The 5,318-nt window shown below is 36.4% G+C and overlaps 1 pseudogene; it reads right to left on the bottom strand.

The window, feature by feature from the left end:
• Positions 1-2,777: 2,777 nt before the first annotated feature.
• On the bottom strand, positions 2,778-5,067 carry LOC133303560 (beta-fructofuranosidase, insoluble isoenzyme 1-like; annotated as a pseudogene).
• Positions 5,068-5,318: the final 251 nt, after the last annotated feature.

Genomic DNA, 5,318 nt, shown 5'->3' with positions numbered 1-5,318 from the left:
ATGTCTTATGCTAGGTTTCTTTCCATTCCATAGCTCATAAGGGGTTTTTGTCACTGCTTTGCTGGGAACCCTATTAAGGATATAAACTGCAGTCTTTAGTGCTTCTCCCCAAAGTGATTCTGGCAATGAAGAATGACTAAGCATACTCCTCACCATGTCTTTAAGAGTCCGGTTTCGCCTTTCCGCAACACCATTCATGCTAGGTTTACTTGGCATTGTGTATTGCGGGACGATTCCACACTCCTTTAGGAAGATCGCAAAGGGCCCTGGACGTTGTTCACCTGATCCATCAGATCTACCATAGTATTCACCACCACGATAAGATCTAATGGCCTTAATTTTCTTGCCTAACTGAAGTTCAACTTCAGCTTTAAATTCTTTGAACACATCCAATGATTGTGACTTCTCTCTAATCAAATATAGGTATCAAAATCTTGAATAGTCGTCTATGAATGTGATAAAATATTGTTGACCATTCCAAGAGGCTATAGGAAATGGTCCACAAATATCCGTATGAATCAATTCTAAGACGTCTGAAGCTCTGTTGGAACCTATTTTCCTTATGTTCGTCTGTTTCCCCTTTATGCATTCAATGCACACCTCAAAATCATCCAGATCAAGGGGTTCAAGAATTCCATCAGTCACAAGCCTCTGAATTCTCTGTTTAGAGATATGACCTAAACGCTTGTGCTACAGAACCAGTACCAACAAACTAAAGTGAGAGTCATACCCTTCTTTTCGCGCCATGCCTTGTATTTGGAACACTCTTTCTTCATGTGTCCAAATTTCTTACAAAAGAAGCAGGTGAATTCCTGATCCTGCTTCTTTTGCTTCTTTGGCAAAGCATCTGCATTATCCTTAGCTCTCTTTCTTTTCTTGTCTTGAGAGGTTGATGCCAAGTGAGCACTATCAGTCTTCTCTCGCTGTAACCTCTCTTCCTCTTGCACACAGTGAGAAATGAGCTCATTAAGAGTCCATTTTTCCTTTTGAGTGTTATAACTCACCACAAATTGACCGTATTGTGCAGGAAGAGAAATAATAACTAAGTACATGAACAACTCAGAGGGCAGCTCTAACTTTAATGCCTTTAGTTTTCCAGCAAGATTAGACATTTCCATAATGTACTCCCTTATGTTTCCCTTTCCTTTATACCTCATGTTTATGAGTTTGGACAAGGTTTGACCAATTTTAGCCTTTTCATTTCGAGCAAAGTATTGCTCGAGTTCCTTCAGAAACAACTTGGCATCAGTAGTCTCAACAATCGAGCCCCTAAACGCCTCTGAAACGGAACGTTTCATGATCATCAGACACATGCGATTTGAGCATTCCCACTTCTCAATTTTATCCGTGTTTGGATTTTCCTGAGTGGAAGTGGGTTTCTCAGTCCTTAGCGCATTGTCGAGATCCATGCAACCGAGAACATTTCCACATTCTCTTTCCACAGCTTGAAATTTTCCCCATTAAGCATTGGAAGCATATTCATTTGAGCAACATAATTGGCAGCGGTAGCAGAAACTATACAGAGAACCAAAAAAGATAACATACTAATAACATGTCATATCATATATATTCATACACGATATAGACAAATAATCCGAAGTAAAATGAGTTTATTATAAGATACCTAGCACAACATTAATATTTAGTCTGTGGACAAAAATATCAACTTGTAAGTGGTACTCTTAATGTAGTAATCAAACATTGACAATAAGTCCTGTCAAATCATAGCCTTCCTGTGGGCCGACTATGAATTACATGGAGAATTCTTGATAATTGTCACATATTTATTACCACAGGTATGTTTGTTACTTGGCCAAATAATAACCTTCCTGTGGGCCGATCACTATTCGCATAAGCAATAAACACACACATGATCACACAACATATGTTATTTGGCCAAACAATAACCTTCCTGTGGGCCGATTAATATTTGCATAAATAAAATATATTTATATGACCAACCTATTTGAAATCAAATTAACCTTTTATAAATTTGGCCACTGTGGCGGCTAACAAATCTATCATATTTAATTTCAAATAGAAACCTTTAGGGACAATAAACCCATTTAAAACCAAAATAACAACAATAAAGAAAATTATTCTTTATCAATCTTCAATCTATATACATACATACTTTATCCTTATACCATTAACAATAAATACCTATTCATTATAAGGCTTAAAAAATGATGCACAAACAACGCACATGTAAGCCTTTTCAAATGAAAGCTTGAAAATGATGCATAATATCCACACAAAAAAATTATATTGTGCTATTTATATATATTGGGTAAATTAAAGTGATCAAGTAAATATTCTCAAATAGATTCCTAAGTGAGTATGGGCTGAATGAGTGGATACCGGTGTTGGGCCAACTAGGTATAATGGGAGCTTATTGGCCCAACAATAAAGATAAAAACACTATATAAGGGTTATGGTCCCCAATACGTCAAATGAACAACCCTAGTTTCTCTTCCCCATCAAGAGAGAGACGGCACACTAAGGAATAAGGTTTTAGGGTGATTTGACTGAGGAAGACTACAAACCCCAAGAGACAAGATCAAAGTTATTCCGCTGCAATGGAGACAGATATGCCTCCACCTTTATGTTGTTCTTATTTTTCTTTATGATTTGGTATGATGGATCTTGGCTTGTAGGTGATAGTTATCACCATAAAGTTTAGAGGAATTAAAAATTACAACACAATCTGCCATTTAGTTGAAAAATCAGAATCAATAAGTATATATATAGTTATTATGGGAACTCATAAATTAATATCATGGGGAAACATCAAACGAAGAAGGAGGAGGAGGAGTTGCATTTACACTTACCAAACTCCTAAGAGAAAGTTTCCTAGTAGCTAAATCCACATCTACAAAGCCGGCAAATGATGGCTTGTACAATTCACTCTTCAAAGAGGAACTGTTTTAAAAAATGTAGAACAAAAAACAAACAACAAAATTAAATAAAAGACATGATGAGAAAAAAACAAAATTAGAAATCCTCTCATCCCCTTTGAATTATACAAATTACCTCCTCGCATCAGAGCACAAAAGAATCATATGCTTGTTTGGAGCTTTGAAAATTCTGAAGAACACAGGAGTGAACTCTTCCAGATTTTTTGAAGCCAAAGTCAGAAGCCCAAATGGTCCAAGCCCACCTTGAGTTTTTGAACCTTTTTGGGCACAGAGATCCTGTGCCTTCACCCAGCTAGGATCAAATGTCTCTTCCTTGTCCAAGTTTGAAAATGAGAAAATAACTTCCACATCTGCCTGCACTTACATATATAATATCATTAATTAAAATATGCACATACACACACAAACACACACACACACACACACACACATATATATAATAATGCTTAATTATAAATCCAACTTGAGCAGCAGTAATTCCTTCTACTTCAACATAATTTCCCTTTTCAAGCTTTTTGTTGCATATCTTAACTTCTTTTTCTCTAAGACTATTTAATTCTTCAACAGGCCATTGTACCAATTGTCTCCCATTAGAATCAAGCCACAAGGTTCTTGGAATTGCCTGTAGATTTTAACATAAACACACATGCATATATATTACTTTAACATACACAAGTATTTAAAAAAATTTGAATTATAACTAGATGCATCATCAATTGAAACAAATCTAATTAAATACATAATTACTATTTTAATTTTTAACTTGAATTCCTGCCCATCCTTTCTTGATGTCGTCCTCCTTGCTATCAGACTCGTTGGCCCAACCCCACAAAATTCTTCTATTCCTGCTTGGGTCAAAAAATGACTTGGAAGCATAGAAGTTACCATAGTCATATCTAAGGCCACCCCAACCATCCTCTGAAGTGTTATCCGGGATATACTTATCTTTATTAGGAAAATACTTTCCTAATGTGTAATAATCGAACCTAGTCATGTCAAGGCTATTCTTTAAAACGTGCTTAACATTATTCCCAACCACGGATGTCTCCAACCCTTCTTCCCCTTTCAATGCATCCGGGTAAAAGTCGGGGCACTCCCACATACCCGTGTTTGCTGCGGAATGGATCGGGTGTTTGGCTCAGATCCACTTCACGAAATCCTTGCTCCTATACAAGTAGGACATTCCTCTATTCTTCCTTCTGCTACCAACCAACATCCTCCAATACCCGTCCTTGCTCCACCAAGCGGTTGTCGGGTCACGGAATGCACTACTATTGACGCCAGGTTCTGCAACCACAACTGGGTTGAACTGGTCGGGTTTTACCCATTTTCTGAGAAGCGGGTCGGATGCATTTTCAGGTATGGTATAACATTGCACCTGAGTGTTATTCTCGTCAATAATTCCTGTGTAGAGGATCACAGGTCCCTTACCCGGGAGGATAGTTGCTGATCCGGACCAGCACCCGAATTTGTCAAAGGGTTTGGATGGGTAAATAGCGTGTTCAAGTGCTTTCCAGTTGATAAGATCCTTTGATACAGAGTGGCCCACACAATATTACCCCACACAGAACCATTGGGGTTGTACTGATAGAACAGATGGTAGTATCCATTGTAATACATGGGTCCTGTATTATTTGCATTTTCAAATTAATATAAAAGATTGTAAAATACAAATATTTGGTGATTGAAATGAAATTTAAAAAAAAAGAAAAAAAAAGTTTTCACCCACCATTTGGATCTGAATGTGATTTATGCGTCAATTTCACCAATTTATGCACCATGAAAGTATTAGAAAGCAAAGTTAGCATTACTGATAATTTCGATATAACAATTTATAAACAATGAAATACAAACTTGAGAAGCAAGTTATGTCATCATGTATATTTATAAGAAAGATACTACTCTCAAAATGCTGTAAATATGGCAAGGTTAAAAAAAGTATAAAAAATTAAGAACATTACAAACCATTGATCCAGTTCCTAGGAGGTTGAAAATGATATCCAGTTCTATGTTGTTCACTCACGGAAATCGCTGAAAGAGATTGAAGATGAGGGTATATTTTATGAAACGCTTCAACACCATTATTTATCAATATCACACAAAGGGAGAAAACCACTAGGGAGATAACAACACACTTTGGGAGAACCATTAAAAAAAAAGCAATTACAAGATCAAACAAAAACAACAAGAGAAGAAGATTTGCATAAGTTGCTTCGTAGAAAACAGAAATATAAACTATGAAGAAATACAGGTTGTGGACCTATACGAGAGGCTTATATTCTATAAGGCCCAAGAAAGGGCAGTAAAAAAAAGAAACTAAAGAAAATAAAGAAAATAATTCTTGATTGACACTAATCCTAGTACGACATATAGAAAGAGGAAACTAAAGAAAATAAAAGA

The sequence above is a fragment of the Gastrolobium bilobum genome, unplaced genomic scaffold (assembly GCF_033153095.1).
Source record: "Gastrolobium bilobum isolate Gb01-03AN ecotype WA unplaced genomic scaffold, APGP_CSIRO_Gbil_v1 utg23698, whole genome shotgun sequence".
Classification (NCBI taxonomy): Eukaryota; Viridiplantae; Streptophyta; class Magnoliopsida; order Fabales; family Fabaceae; genus Gastrolobium; species Gastrolobium bilobum.
This window is presented reverse-complemented; position numbering and strand designations above follow the sequence as displayed.